The 16,688-nt window shown below is 43.6% G+C and overlaps 1 protein-coding gene across 4 annotated transcripts in view; it reads left to right on the top strand.

The window, feature by feature from the left end:
* CSNK1A1 (casein kinase 1 alpha 1) overlaps window positions 1-16,688 on the top strand; it is a 1,314,414-nt gene that overhangs the window by 252,999 nt on the left and 1,044,727 nt on the right. The window lies entirely within an intron of this gene.

Genomic DNA, 16,688 nt, shown 5'->3' on the forward strand with positions numbered 1-16,688 from the left:
TCAATGGTACCTAAAAAACTTAGTCTCAACACAGCCACAGTTTGGAAACAATTATACCACTGATTCCATGTCTTCAAAAGGAATTTCTGTGGTGGGCTCAAGCATGCCAAAGAAACATAGGTCTCCCATTCTGCAAGCCTCAAGCAAATCAAGTCATCACAACAGACGCCTCGGACTACGCCTGAGGGGCGCACTTGACAGATCGATGCATTCAGGGCAAATGGTCCCAAAAAGAAAAGCACCTACACATCAATCAAAAGGAAATGCTAGCAGTAATAAATGCTATTATGGCTTTCAAAGACCTACTGCAACCAGGCCAGCTATTGATAAGGACAGACAACACCACAGTGATGTGGTACATAAACAAACAGGGAGGAACCCATTCATACCCCCTATGCAGGCTAGCCATGTCTCTTTGGAACATGGCTCTGGAATTACAAATCCAACTTCAAGTGCAGTTCCTGCCAGGCAAGGAAAACACGCTGGCAGACAACCTAAGCAGAAATATGACAGATCCACACGAATGGAAGTTGCATCCTCAAGTTTTTACAAAGTTAATTCAAGCATGGGGAAGGCCAGACATAGATCTCTTTGCCACCCACAGAAATTACCAATTGACAAAATTCTGCTCAAGGACCTTTCATCCACAGGCCTGGAAAGTGGACGCACTCTTTCATTTGGACAACAATGACAGTTTATGCCTTTCCACCTCTTCCTCTGCTGCCCAAAGTTCTATTAAAAGCCAGAGCAGAAAGACCAAAGATGACTCTCATTGCTCCAGACTGGCCAAGACAACACTGGTACCCACTCCTGAGGAGCCTGACGCATTCCCCACCATGGATCCTGCCTCTAATGCCTCTTCTACTGACTCAGCACAACTTCAAAACTCATCAGTCAGCTGAAAACACTCAATCTAGCCGCATGGAGGATTCCTTAAATTCACAACAGACCCTACTCTCCAAGGAGGTGCAGGATGTCATTTTGGAGGCCAGAAGGCCTTCTACTAGAAAAGCCTACTCCGCAAAATGGAAACGGTTTTGTGCCTGGAATCAGAAAAAGGGTCAGAATCCTGAAATACTGAATTTACCTCAAATATTACAGTACCTAGCTGAGATGCTAAGCAGTGGGCTTTCATTCTCCTCCATCAAAATCCATGCCTCAGCCATTTCTGCAGAATACAACACTGATCCTCCTTTATTCTCTCACCCTCTCTTAAGACAGTTCCTCAGAGGGGCTAAGAATATAAAACCCCCAAGTAAGCAACCAGTACCTGCTTGGGACCTCCATTTCATTCTAGAAAAACTGACCCTGCCTCCTTTTGAGCCAGCTGCTTCAACAGAACTGCAATATTTGTCATGGAAAACAGCCTTCCTTCTGGCGATCACCTCAGCACGCAGGGTTTCGGCACTACAAGCCCTCATGGCTGTGCAGCCTTTCATCATTTTCCATCAGGACAGAGTTTCCTTACGAACCAACCCTTCTTTTATGCCAAAGGTAGTATCCAGGGTAGCCTTGAATTAGGTTATCCACTTACCTACCTTTTACCCTAATCCACAAAACAAAGGGGAGAGACTACTACATTCCTTGGACATTCACAGACAGCTCCGTTATTATTTGGACAGAAAAAAGCCTTTCAGAAAATCAGAGCAACTCTGTGTCCTATGCTACAGGTGCTCAAGGGAAGCCTATTTCCAAACAGACAATCTCAAAATGGATAGCCCACTGCATTCGCTTTTGTTACTTTTTTTATGGTAAAACTGTACCTACAGGCATCAGATCTCACTCCACAAGGGCCACAGCTACCTCTGCAGCTTTCCTCAGTGGGGTTCCTACCAAAGATATTTTGGAAGCAGCCACTTGGAGTTCTGTACATACTTTCTCCAAGCACGATCACCTACCACTTTACTCCAAATCTAGAGCGGGCTTTGCCACTGCAGTCTTGCAGGGCATCCTGGCTCCTCCTAGTTCCACTTAGTGCCTACCACCCCTTTTTTAGCTTTGGGATTCTACCCATCTGTTATGACTGCAGCTGTATGCACGATGAACATAGTACAGTTTTGTACCTACCATAAATGTAGATGTTCGAGTGCTAATACAGCTGCAGTCCAGGTTTTCCTCCCTCCTTCCCCTCTTGGGACAGGCCTAATGGCTAACTCCTCCTCATACAACATGATTGGGGTATTCTTTTATGGTGTATTTGCTTGCAACTGTTGTTTTTTGATTTTATTGCATTGCATTATTACATAAATTTATGTTTTGCCTTCCTTCTGGGGGCACCTGACATTTGGGGCAAGAAAAACTGAAGAAAATGGCGTCAGCTGGTTCTTTTATACCCCTGTCGCACTGACGTCAGGGAAGAAGCAACGACATCCGACGCTGGACCTAGACTTTGGAATTCGACCGACCGAGGACCCGCCTGACGGCAGGAAAACCCATCTGTTATGACTGCAGCTGTATTAGCACTCGAACATCTACATTTATGGTAGGTACAAAACTGTACTTTTTTGGTGATCCCAGAATTCAAGATGCTAACTCTTCACCAGCTGCTTCCTATGCTAGGCAAGATGTCTGGTTGGCAACACTGGATTTAAAGGAAGCCTACCTGCACATCCCAATAAGGGAATCTTGCAGAAGATACCTACGCTTCAAAGCAGGCTACATGCACTATCAGTTCTCTGCACTGCTATTTGGCTTATGTACTGCCCCCAGGATATTCACAAAGTGCCTAGCTCCAGTCATTGCATTTTGCAGGCAAAGAAATATCCACATATAGCCATACCTGGACGATGGTCTAATTCAGTCAGAAAGCCAGGACATACTATTGATTCATCTGGCGTTCTGTACAGAAATTGATTACTTCTCTCGGGTACACCATAAACGAAAAGAAGTCCTATCTTGTACCCTGGCAACAAATTGTATTCCTGGGAGCAAGCTTGAATACAACTTCCCAGATGGCCTTTCTCATGCCAGCAAGACAAGTTCATTTGACAGCCTACTTCAAACAACTGGCCACAAAGACCCAGCTATCTGCAAGGAAAATGCTGCAAGCCCTGGAGTTCATGGCCTCCTGCATTCTCTTAATTCCATATGCAAGACTGCATATGAGGAAACTATAATGGTATCAAAAAAGCCTATGGTGTCAACATTCTCAGGAACTAGAAGCAATGATTCCTATCGTACCTTGTCTGCAGATAAGAGTTCCTTTGGTGGGCAGAAGCCTGTCACCAAAACAAGGGACTGCCATTCACTCTGCCCCCTGCCGCCCAAACCCTAACAGACGCATCAGACTATATATGGGGGGCTCACTTGGCAGGGAAGTGCATTCATAGCAAATGGAACCCAAGTCAAATGCACCTGCATATCAATCAAAAAGAAATGTTAGCTGTACACAATGCTCTGACAGCCTTCAAGGACCACTTTCTTCTAGGGCAATTATTGGTAAAGACAGGCAACACCACTGTTAAGTGGTACATAAACAAGCAGGGGGGAACCCACTCATACCCTCCTTGCAGACTAGCAATGGCTCTGTGGAACACAGCCTTGAGCTACCAAGTGCATCTACAGGCTCAATTCCTGCCAGGAAAACTAAATACATTGGCAGATGAACTAAGCAGAAATCTCATGGACCCACACGACTGGAAACTGGAACCAGACACTTTCAACATGTTGATAAACAAATGGGGGAGCCCAGATATAGACCTGTTTGCCTCCCCCCAGAACTACCAATTGGACAAATTCTTCACAAGGACTCCCCACAAACAAGCTTGGAAAGTGGATGCCCTGTTCTTTACCTGGAAAAATGGATGCCCTGTTCTTCACCTGGAAAAACCTATCAGTTTATGCCTTCCCCCTCTGCCTCTCCTCTCCAAGGTACTACTAAAGATCAAACAGGACAAACCAAGGATGATACTGATTGCACCAGACTGGCCATGCCAACAGTGGTATCCTTTTTTGTGCAGTGTGGCACTGCTGGCACCTGCCTCAGACCCCCGCCCTGCTGTCCCAGCAGGAGGGCTAGATTCTGCACCCACAGCTTCAAACCCTGAACCTGGCAGCCTGGCTAATTATCTGATCTCTCCGTTACCATCCCTCCGTAAGAAAGTGTTGGATGTCTTTCTGGAGGCAAGGAGGCCTAGTACTAGAAAATCCTACGCTGAAAAATGGAAAAGATTCTGTTCCTGGAACCAAACTCAGGGGATGGGCACAGCAGCACCTAATTTACCTCAGATTCTTCAATACTTAACTGAGATGCTGCACAAGGGCCTTTCCTTTTCCTCCATCAAAATTCATGCCTCAACCATTTCACCTCATTACAACACAGAACCACCCCTCTTCTCTCATCCACTGCTGAAGCAGTTCCTCAGAGGGGCCAAAAACTTAAGACCACCCAGGAGAGCTCCTACTCCAACCTGGGACCTTAACTTTGTATTGGAAAAACTCACTTGGTATATCTCCTTTTGAGCCAGGTGCAAATGCAGAGTTGAAATTCCTTTCTTGGAAATCAGCCTTCCTTTTAGCCATCACTTCAGCAAGTAGGGTGTCTGAATTACAGGCCCTCATGGCAGTGGAGCCTTTCATCATTTTTCATGCGGACAGGGTGTCCCTCAGGACCAATCCCTCCTTCATGCCCAAGGTGATATCCTATGTGGCCCTTAATCAGTCCATTCATTTGCCAACCTTCTTTTCTAATCCACAGAACAAAGGGGAATGAATACTGCACTCCTTAGACATGCGCAGACAACTTTGGTTTTATTTGGACAGGACTAAACCTCTCAGGAAAGCTGAACAACTGCTGGCTGCATTTGCTGCAGGGGCAGAAGCGAAGGCCATTTCAAAGCAAACCATTTCTAAATGGATAGGCCATTGCATTAATTTCTGCTATAAGCACCATGGAAAACATACCCACAGGGGATTAGACCACATTTAACCAGGGCTGCATCTACCTCTACAGCCTTTCTCAGAGGTGTCCCTACACCTAGAAGCTGCTACCTGGAGTTCTGTACATACTTTCACCAAGCATTATCATTTGCCAATTTTTTTCTAAATCCAAAGCTGGCTTTGCCACTGCAGTCTTGCAGAGCCTTATAGCTGGTCCTAATGCTATCTAATTTCCTCCTCCCATCCTTTGCTTTGGGAATCTTCCCAAATGTGATGACTGCAACAGTGAAACGCGAAGAACATAGTACAGTTGTGTAGACTTACCATAAATGTAGATGTTGGAGTGTATTTACTGTTACAGTCCTAGTTACCCTCCCTCCAGTCACCTGACTTCTGTTGGCTATACCTCTATTCTTGCTTTCTATGCTTAAAGCTTTTTGGTGTATTTGCTTTTTTGTTGGAGGTGTAACCTTGTATACATAATTGCTTCCCATTATGGGGGGAGCTGACATCTGGGGCAAGAAAACTGATGTAATGGTGTCGGCTGCATGCTTTATAACCCTTGACGTCATGGAAGATGAGATAGCAACCGACGCAGGATCCAAGACTTTGTTAATCAGGCCGACTGAGGGCTGCTGCAAGCAGATAAACCAAATGTGATGACTGCAACAGTGAATACACTCCAACATCTACATTTATGCTAAGTGCACGCAACTGTACTTTTCTTGAAAGACAGGAAGACTGAAACTTAAATAGCTATCATTTAGTGAATTCAGTTCTCACCATAGCTCTCAACCTCTTAGCACAAAAAAAAAACTTGCACAAAGCCAATAATGGGGAGAATGCAGCCCCCAAAATAGTGACAAATTTCAAATATTGATCTATAAACTTAGAATATTACTAGAGTAAAATGTTTCGTGTTACCATGTACTTTCTGAAAAATATGAAGTCTGAAATTCAAATGTCTGTCATTATTTAGTGAATTAAAAATACAGAAAACCACCGATTTTATGAGGAAGCGAACAGAACACATAAGAGGCAAAAATCTGAATGCTTTTTACCAAGTGGTGGTGGGTAGGGAATTCAGGCTCTTGCTTACCTGTACCTAAGGTTTAGGGTTTGAGCCTGAGTTCCTCTCTCTAGGGCATTTTACACAGATGCACACACACAGACACCTACCTCTGAGTAAATCAGGCTCCTATTCGTTTGCAGCTCCCTAATAAGCCTCTATGTTCCCTCCATTCAAAGGTCCACAGAATGCATGGCTCCATTCAACAAACTGGACCAACACGTCAAGTTTCCCGGTGCTGAAATCAGGGTCCTGTTCGTCCACAGCTCCCTCCCTTTTCCCGGTGGAATAATAAGGCAGCCAGAATAAATCCTCCATGTTCCATCCTCCTTTCAACCGATTGCATGCCTCAATTCAACCAACTGGACAGTTCCCCAAAATGTCAATGTTCATCGTGTTACATTGCTGCAGTCATCACACTTGGGTTATCCTGCCATCAGGCGGTCCCACAGTCGGCCAGAGTTCCAAAGTCTTGTTCCGGCATCGGTTGCTGTCGCTTCTTCCCTGGCGTCAGTGCGCCAGGGGTATATAAGAGGCATCTGACGACATTTTCTTCAGTCTTTCTTGCCGCGCGGTGCTCGAAGCAGAAGCAGTTCGCAAGTGCCAGTCGGCCGACTCCTGAGATTTTCAAATCGAATTTCAGACCGAAGTCTTCAATAAAGCTAAGTACCCCAATGGGGAACCTTTTCTTGCCTCCGTCCGATGTCAGAAAAAGTTAACAATTGCATTTCTTGTGGGAAGCAAATACCTCATAAGGACTTTCATTCTTATTGTATTCCTTGCCTAGGCCCAGACCACGATGTCACAGGTTGTCGGTTTTGTGCTAGGTTTAACAAACGAACTATTAAACGTCTGTTTGATTTCGCCCAACATTATTTTGGGAGGAAATTTAATTATACCCTGCCGTCGGAGCAACCGACAACCGGAATGCATAAAAAATGCAAAGATAAGGATAGGCAGCCGAGACCCAAACCGGACTCTGAGGCTTCTGCTAGGCCAGTCGCCGGTTCTCCGATTTTCAGTGAGGCTCCTACGCAGCCCCTGACGACCGCTGATTTAGAACCCCAGGCAGCATCCTTTTCACAAGCGGAGATTGCTAGGCCTCCACAACCTTTATCTTTAGGCCCTTCCGACTCCATGGCTGAAGGAGATTTCGGTGCAGTTGAAACGCCTTTGGTTGCAGAAGGTGTCTTCAGACCGACTACACTCACTATTAAATCCTATGCAAAGCTGAAAACTCCTTTAAAAGCAAAGAAGACTGTACAGCAGTCTCCAGTACAAGGCCCCATGCCTAAGAAACAGATGCTTAAGATGGCTGAAGACTTAATTACCCTAATCAGGGGTTCCCATCCCCCTCCTGATAAAAGGCCTAGACAGGAGGAGGACTACGCTTCCTCTGACCAGGTTTCAATTTCCTCAGATTCTTCTGAGGAACAGGAATACTCTTTTCCCCTTATGAAGACTCTGATGCTGAAGAGTCTATTCCTTCAGCATCTCCCCCAGAAGACTACTCTTTTGGGGGAGCTTTACATACCATGAGGGAACATTTCCACTTGGAAGGCCAGGACTTCTCTGATTCTAAGAAAAGGCTCCGAGAGTTCCTTTTACTACCCCAGCACAGACCACTTGCTATTCCACCCGTGTTAGACATTGTGGATGATGTTTATTCAGAATCTAGCCTTAACCCAGATTCACTACCTCCTGCACCAGCCAAACCAGACAGATACTACAGAGTTCCTGACTCTCACAAATTCCTATATAAAAGCCCTGTTGCTGACCCAGAAACCATTTCCCAGGGTCCCAAAGGGGTTAAGGCCTCTATTGCTAAAAATCCTGTACCCTCTGAAAGGGATTCTAGAGCACTAGACAGATGGGGAAAGAAAGTATGTACCTCAGCTACTCTAGCTATGAGGGCCTTAAATTGCCAGTTTCACATGCTAAAATATCAACAATATTTGATGTCTCAATTAAAACAAAAAATGATCACACATACAGAGCAGCCTGATTACAAGGGAAATGCAAGATTTGTTGCATGCAGCTGAACAAGTGGGAAAACATACTTTGCAATGTGGATTTGATTCATTGGAAGCTTCTTGTAGAGCAGCAGTGACAGGGTCTGTCATACGTAGGCATGCTTGGTTAAAAGAACAAACTTTACCTGATCATGTTAAAGCAAAGTTATTGGATGCACCTTTACAGCAGGATGTTTTATTTGGTGTAAAAGCAGAAGTAGTTTTAAAGAAAATGGAGGGTAAGGCAAAATTTATGCAGACAGTCGAGGATTTTTTTACAGGTTCAACCCCCTCGTTTCAGCAGAAATTGGCCAACCAAAAACTGGTCCTTTCCAGCTTCTGACAGACCACAGAGAGGCAAATACAGACACCCAAGGGACAGAGGTCAGTCACAAGGCTGTTACAAGCCTCGACAATGGGGTGCCACAACCCTGAAAGGAGGAGAAGACAGGTCTCAAGCTATCAGAAGACAAACACAATGACTTAACCCTCAGACTGCCAAGCAAATCCCTCTTGGCAGCTCCCTTGGGAGGAAAACTAGCACGTTTTGCAGACAACTGGCACATCATCACAAAAGACAAATGGGTCCTAAATATTGTATCTCAAGGATACAGATTCCACTTTCACACTTTACCAAGGCTAAAAGGAATGCCAATCCTGCCACCAAATCAATGGGCAGAGGCTCAAAAACAAATTACAGCTCTCATGGACATGAGAGCCATTCAACAGGTTCCTACACAGGAGCAAGGACAAGGATTTTACTCATGACTCTTTCTAGTTCCCTGAAAGGACAAGACCTGGAGACCCATTCTGGACCTCTCAGTTCTAAACACATATCTGGAGGTACCCAAATTCAAGATGCTAACACTACAACTTCTTCCCATGCTGGGCAAGAAGGCTTGGCTAGTAACGGTGGACCTAAAGGAGGCATACCTGCATGTCCTTATCAGACAAAATTGCAGAAGATACCTCCGATTTATAGCAGGTTCAATCCATTACCAATTCTCTGCACTGCCCTTTGGCTTATCTTCTGCACCCAGGGTATTCACAAAATGCCTGGCACCAGTAATTGCATACTGCAGACAAAGAGGAATTCAAATATATCCATACCTGGACGACTGCCTTATTCAAGCAGAAAGCAAGAACATTCTTTTAAAGCATCTGGCGTTTGTCAAAAACCTATTAAGTTGCCTAGGATACGCAGTAAATGAAAAGAAGTCAAAACTAGTGCCCTCACAAGACATAATATTCCTGGGTGCCAGCTTAAATACAACGGCCCGGATGGCTTATCTCACGCCAGACAAGCAAGGACAACTGACTCAGTACTTCAAAATGATGGCAACAAAGACCCAACTCCCTGCAAGAAAAATTCTGCAGGCCTTGGGATTCATGGTATCTTGCATACTACTAATGCCATATGCAAAACTGCATATGAGGAAATTACAATGGTACCTGAAAAAGCGTTTGGACTCAACACAGCCACAGCTTGGAAACAATAATACCACTCATTCCCTGCCTTCAACAGGAGTTTCTATGGTGGGCTCAGGCATGTCACCTCCACAAGGGTCAGCCTTTTACCTTACCCACAGCCAGGCAAACTATAATAACAGATGCATCGGATTATGCCTGGGGAGCACACATGGCAGGACAGTGTATTCAGGGCAAATGGTCTGCAGATCAAAGGCATCTACATATCAATCAAAAAGAGATGCTAGCTGTACAAAGTGCCCTAACAGCTTTCAAGGACCTCCTACATCCAGGACAACTAATAAAGATGGACATCACCACAGTGATGTGGTACATAAGCAAGGGGGCACACATTCCTACCCCCTATGCAGGCAAGCAACGACCTTGTGGAACACAGCACTGACCTACCAAGTTCAACTACAAGCACAATTCCTGCCAGGAAAGAAAAACACATTGGCAGACATTCTAAGCAGAAACATCATAGATCTTCACGAGTGGAAACTAGATCCACAAGTATTCGCAATGATAACTCAAAAATGGGGGAGCCCAGACATAGATCTGTTTGCCTCCCCCCAAAACTACCAACTACGGAAATTTTGCACAAGGACATACCACACACTAGCTTGGAAAGTGGACGCCCTCTCATTCAGTTGGAAAACATTGACAGTGTATGCCCTTCTTCCACTGCCACTTCTGGCAAAGGTGCTGCTGAAAGCCAAATTAGAGAGGCCACAAATGATGCTCATTGCTCCAGACTGGCCACGCCAACACTGGTATCCAATACTAAGGAACATGGCTCAAGGCCCACCATGGAGTTTACTTCAAATTCCTCACCTGCTCACTCAGCAAAACAATCAGATTCTACACAGCCAGCTCAAGACTTTTTAAATCTGGCTGCATGGAATATTACCTAAACAACCAGTCAACACTTCTCTCTAAATCTGTTATGGATGTCATTCTGGAGGCCAGGAGGCCCAGCACCAGGAAAGCCTATTCAGACAAATGGAAAAGATTCTGCGTCTGGAACTAGGCTAAAGGCCAAAATCCCCTTGTCCCAAATATTCCTCAGATTCTACAATATTTAACTGAGATGTTGCACAAAGGACTTTCCTTTTCATCTGTTAAGATCCACGCCTCAGCTATTTCAGCTCAATACAACACGGATCCTCCTATATTTTCACATCCATTACTAAGACAGTTCCTCAGAGGGGCTAAGAACATAAGACCGCCCCGGAGACACCAACACCAACTTGGGATTTCAACTCAAGAGTGTAAAATAAAACGGATGGAGTGATCATGACTGGTTTCCAGTATTAAGCTAAACATGTCAGTGTAAGTAGGGAAACAGAAGGTACAGAGATGAATGTAAAGTACTAAATAAGCAGTTCAGTAATGACCCAAAGAGGTTTTATAGGAATTTAAGGAATAAAGCAAAATGAAATGAGAAGCCAGAAAAAAAAGAAGAAATTTGGTACATTTGGATAGGTATATATGAAGACCCTACTGAACATAACGAATGTGCTGAATGAACGGAATCATTAAAAATAACAGTAAGGAGCTCTAATACAGGAAAATATGAAATGGTATGAAGTAACAGCCAGAGAAATTGAGAGGAAACAGAAATTGAGAGGAAATTTAAAAATGCTCCTAACTGGAAAATCCTGTGTTCAGGTACAGTACCTTACTTTACTTTTCCCTGTGAAGATGTTAATATCTTTACCATGCATATCTTGAACAGGTGTCAAGTTTAACAGGAAAATGGTGATCTTAAGAGTGAACCTTCAAGCCATTGTTAAGAACTATAGACCAATAAATTGCCTTCTGACAATGTATGAATTCTGTACTGGAATTGATGCAGCCATAGTTTCTAGTCCTTTAGAAGAAAACTAAATCATGGCAATAGAACAAAAGGGTAACAAAGGAATTCCTATGGAACAAATGAACATGTTACTAAATAAAGATATAGTGGAGAATTGCAACAAGGGGAAGATTCTAAGTGTGGTTTGGGTAGATTACAAAAAAAAAATAACAGCATCCAGCATTTATTGATAAAGGAGTGCTTTCAGATATGTAAGATACATCCTACATCGATCAATTACATTACAGTGACTATGAAAAAGCATCAAATCACTTTGCAGTTAATCCATGACAAAAGGCAAACTACTATTTAAGGGGGGGATATTCCAGGGTGATTGTTACTACTGCTGTTTTCTCTTGCCCTTAACCCATTAAGCTGTTCACCTAATAAGTTAGGCTATGTAGTTAAACTCCTAGAAACCAACCTTGTCTAAAGATTGCTACTTTTTTGTGGATGATTTAAAATTGTATTGCTCATAAGGCAGTGATCTGAAAGCATAACTGCAAATTGTTAAACCTTTTTCAGGTGATACAAGAATGACATTTGATCTTAATAAATGTGCAAAAAGAAACATTTTATTTTATAAAAGAACAACTGCAACACCAAGAAAATGTTAACCTGGAACAGGAATGTGATGTAAAGGAATTATCAGGAAGGAATGTACAAGTACTTTGGGAATAGATGAAGGATCAGCAATAAAACTCATCAAGCTTTAGTCTCATTTTGTCAAGGAATACTTTAGAAGAATATAGACAATATTGCAAACTGCTTTAACATCTATGGTTAAAGTCCAAGCTATAAGTCAGTTTGCTGTTGAAGTTTTGATTTACAGCTCTGGTGTGATTGACTAGCCGCAGAAAAACATTGAAACTGTTAGACAAGAAAATGGAAACCTTCTTCATTCTTATCAAGTAATATATTTAAACAAAAGTGCATACCAAGATATTATACATGTGTTTGTGAAATTGACTACACGTATAGATCTGCATTTGTCGGACTGCATATATATTTGCTGACCTTGTCATATCCAATATAGTAAAAGTTTTGTTAGGGATGAGATCTTTTTATGAAAAAAAACAAGTAAGGAGTTGAGTCCGTCTTGAATTAAAATGGAGTCTAGATCTGTGTGACTTAAAATGTTTTCCCTTGAGATAATAATGTTTCCATGCTTAGTTCAGCTATACAGAAGTAGAATTAGTTGTTCAGTGCAGTCAAGGTTATGTTAATTCATGAGGATGTACTGTCTGCAGGATTTTGCAGAAGCGTGTATTGTTTTTGGTCAGTAGCTGAAATCGAATAATTGTTTCATTTAAACTGTGAGTTTTACTATAAAAGTAAGTAAAATGGTCTGAGCTCAGTAAAAATACTTCACTTGAATTTCCTGCACAAAAATCATTTAGTAAGGAAGTCTTAAGCTTTAAAAAAAAAGAAAAAATAAACTGCACCGCTTTTAATGACAAAAAAGTGATTTCAGCACTACCTCAAGAAATCATAGTGCTGTAAATTCCATATCCATTCTTACTTAACTCAGCGACAGTCTTTAGTTATTGATATTTGTTCAGTCTTTGTTCACCCTGCCGTAGTATCGGTTTGCTTTTACTTATAAAGAGACAACAGTGTACTTGGACTAGACTTGCATAAGGCCTCGTTCTGGAGACATGAGAAAAAGTTGGAAGAGACAGGACTAACAGTTCACAGTAGTGCCTAAATGTGCAACCAGTACATGTAACCCCATATGAACTGTAGAATAAGGCAGTTATGGGCACATTGCGGGTTCTGAGAAGAGAGATCTTGGCTAACATCAATTTGAAACTGTGCTAATTTTGTGAACTCTGATAATGCCCTGACTTGGGTATGGGTCCATTCCCTTCTTGGTGTTAGAAACCCAAAACACTTGGGAGAAATTGAACTGGAAAATATTCCTTCATATGACTGGAATTCCCCATGTTCCAAAAGAAAATGTAATACAACCAGTCATTTCAGAGTCGTTGCTGTCCCTCTACACGAGCAAGGTTAAAGGTTCTAATTCATGCTCTTTAATTCCAAAGGAGGATGGCATTTGAATGATTCATACTGGACTTTTAAGGTTGAACAACTTTTATAAAATATCAGAATTAAGGATGTTGATTCTCCAAATCTTGTTTACCTTTCCTACATCCTAGAAAAGATGACAGCCTTTATATACACATTCACAGAGCCTTCAGGCTCTACCTCAGATTATTTATAAGGGTCTGGCATTATCCATTCCCTCACTGTCCTTTTGGTGTACCTAGAGCATCCAAGGTAGTCACAGAATACCTAGCACCAGTAAGTGCCTTCTGCTAGAATAGAGGCATTCAGCTTCCTGTGTTTGGATGACTGCCTCATTCATACAACCTTATAGGTGGAGGTGTACAGGGCCTTGGCATTTACCATGGACCCCCCCCCCCCCCAAGGTTGGATTCTCTTTGAACTTGCAGAAATCTAACCTCGCACACTCCCAGTTGGATGTTTTTTCCTAATGCCCCAGACAGACACCAACTTCAAAGCTTTCCTTCCACTGAACAAGATGGAAACATACTAAGCTCTCTTTGCCCAGTTAGCCCAGAAACAGACCAGCAAAAGATAGTATCTCAGGACTCTAGGATGTGTGACATCACTGTCTTCCATGATACACAGGCTAGACTTCTTATGAGAAGATTACAGTGGTATGATGTCCATTTGGAGTTTAGTACCACAAAACTGTAGAGAAGCCAGTCCCCAGTTCTCCTTTTCATTGCTAAAGAAAGTGAGTAGTGGCAAAGCCAGGGCAACCTCAGCCTGGAGGTCCCCTTTACTGAGGTGAATTCTGGTCAGACTTGACCTATGCTATGGACATAGCCTGAGGAGTCTTCCCAGATGTGTGGAGGCACTTTGTGGCAGAGGTCCCAGCAGTAAAGCTTACTGCAACATTGATCTCCAAACCTCTTTTATTGTTGTAGGTTACTCGCCATTCTTCCCTTAAAAGGACAGTAGTGGTGTGAGTATGTGTCACTGGATTCTTTGGGAACATGTTGAGGGTGTCCTGATGTTGCAGGAGCGATAAGGTTTACTCTCTTGCTCTTAGTGGCCCTGAAGGGGTTGGATGATTTTTGCCTCATCCTAGACTTTTTATACACAACTGTGCGCACAACACATGCTGGCAACAGCTGCTGTTTACTGTACAGGGATCATGGCCTTGCCACTGATGTGCACTTGGGTGGTGTTTTTGGTTTGTTAGATGTGTCTTCAACTGTTATTTGGGTGCACACAGGAGATCTTATAGTATACTCTGGGGAGAGGTCTCTTCTGGCACACAACAATGCTGTTTAAGCTTTTCTTGGCTCCTGGCGTCTTTTTATAGGGTATTTGGTATGAAGGTTGAGTTGAAGCCTTTCCAGAGGATTCCTCTTGTTTTCCTGTAACTGTGTGGCTTCAGGGTCTGCCCAAAAACAGTACTACATTTAGCATTTTCATGGGTGCAGTCGGTAGAGAGTCACTGTAAATTGGAAGTGGTTATTTATGTTCCCTTTTTAAAGGAAACCTTTTATTAGGGTGAAGTTTGACCTTCCATTCTTGGAAATTCTTGCCATTTGGGAGGGCTTAAAAAGTCATAGCTTTGACTATCGGGGGGGAGGTGGAATGGTTGAGCCCAGGCTTGGAACCAGCTTTTAGCTTTGATGGCTATTTTATCCTTATGTTGAGAATGAAAGTTTTGCAGTAGACTTTAAGAATGTCATCATACCCAGCATATTCACTCTCTGCTCTTATATTGGTAATTCACTTTTGTCTCTTGTAAGAGTGACTGACTATTGTCCTACATCTTATGCATTTCCTCTTTTCTGGAGCTAATGCTGATTTACACGTTTTTTTTCTGGCCTGAGAGCTTACTTGGGCTCCTGCACACTGCAAAGATTGTGGCTTCCTGTTGCTGTAAGGGTTCAAGAGGTGTGTATCTGTCCCTAAAGGGCTTGGTGGTGGTTGTTTTTTTATGGCACCTGTTATCTTCTAGTCTAGCGTTCTGTCCTGCCTGTGCAAGCACTTGGTCATACCCTGCTTAGAAAGACAGTTCTCTTAACACAGGACCATTGAGTTGAATCATCTTTGATGTCCTTCATGGATGCATCTGCAGTCATAACAACTGGGTTGTCCTGTCGTCAGGCAGCCCTTCAGTCGGCCGGATTCCAAAGTCCGGGTCCGGCTTCGGCTGATGTCGCACTTCACCCGACGTCATCTCTGTTGGTCTTCGGGTATAAAAGCATCAGCCGACGCCATTTTCCTCAGTCTTTCTTGCGCGTGGCCAAGCAGAAGCTGTTCGCAAGTGCCGGTCGGTCGGATCCAGAGATTACTTCTACCGAATACTACTTCGAAGACTTCTAAAGCTAAGTACCCGTTGGGGACTCTTTCTTGCCTCAGCCGATGTCAGAAAAAGTTAATAATTGTTTAACCTGTGGGAAACAAATACCTCATAAAGATTTCCACTCTTATTGTCTGCCTTGTTTAGGCCCAGCCCACGACGTAGCAGCCTGTTCGGCCTGTGCTTCTTTCAACCGACGACGCTTAGGCGTCGGTCGGAGTTTGCAGAACAGTTTTTCGGTTCTGATTTTGCGTATATTATGCCGTCGGACCCTCCGACTACCCAATCTGCCAAACGCAAAGATAAAGACCGACACTCGCGGTCCGCGGTTTCGGCGAAACCATGGTTAAGCAAACATGAGTGTCTCTGTTTCGGCTGAAACCGAGAAAACTGATCAAAGTACAGCTGAACCTATCTCTACAACTGAGGCCCCTGCTACCACTCTTGAATCGGCCTCAGAAATTTTATCCACTACGGTGGTTGCCACTGACTTATCAGACACCATTCCCTTGGATGTCTCTACCCCAGCACGTGGTGCTGCTAGGCCTCCAGCAGCCATGTCCATTAAGGCCTTCGCCAGGGCTAAAGCAGCCAAGACTACTAAGACAGTGCCTGTTAAACCCCCCACAACCAGGCCCTCTTCTAGTTCTCAAATGCTTACTTTGGCAGAAGATTTATTTTCATTAATTAGAGGATCTCAATCTCACCCAGACAGGGCCTCTCAGCCCCCAGAGAAGAGACCTAGGGCAGAGCCCCTGAGCCAGTGTCCTCTGATGATTCTGCTGACGAATCAGACATAACTGACCAGCCAGAGGCTCCTTTCTCCAATTTTGAAGATTCTGATGCTGAAGAATCCATTCCAGCTGCTTCCCCACCAGAAGAATTCTCCTTTGGGGAAACCTTACATGCCATGCGAGAGCAGTTCCAATGGCAGCAACAGGATTTTTCAGACTCCAGAAAAGACTTAGGACCTTTCTGCACCTCCCACAGCACAGGCCCTTAGCTATACCTCCTGTTCTCTCTGTGGTGGATGATGCTTTCAATGATGTC

This window comes from Protopterus annectens, chromosome 3.part1, assembly GCF_019279795.1.
Source record: "Protopterus annectens isolate FY-2018-M chromosome 3.part1, PAN1.0, whole genome shotgun sequence".
In the NCBI taxonomy this organism is placed as follows: Eukaryota; Metazoa; Chordata; order Ceratodontiformes; family Protopteridae; genus Protopterus; species Protopterus annectens.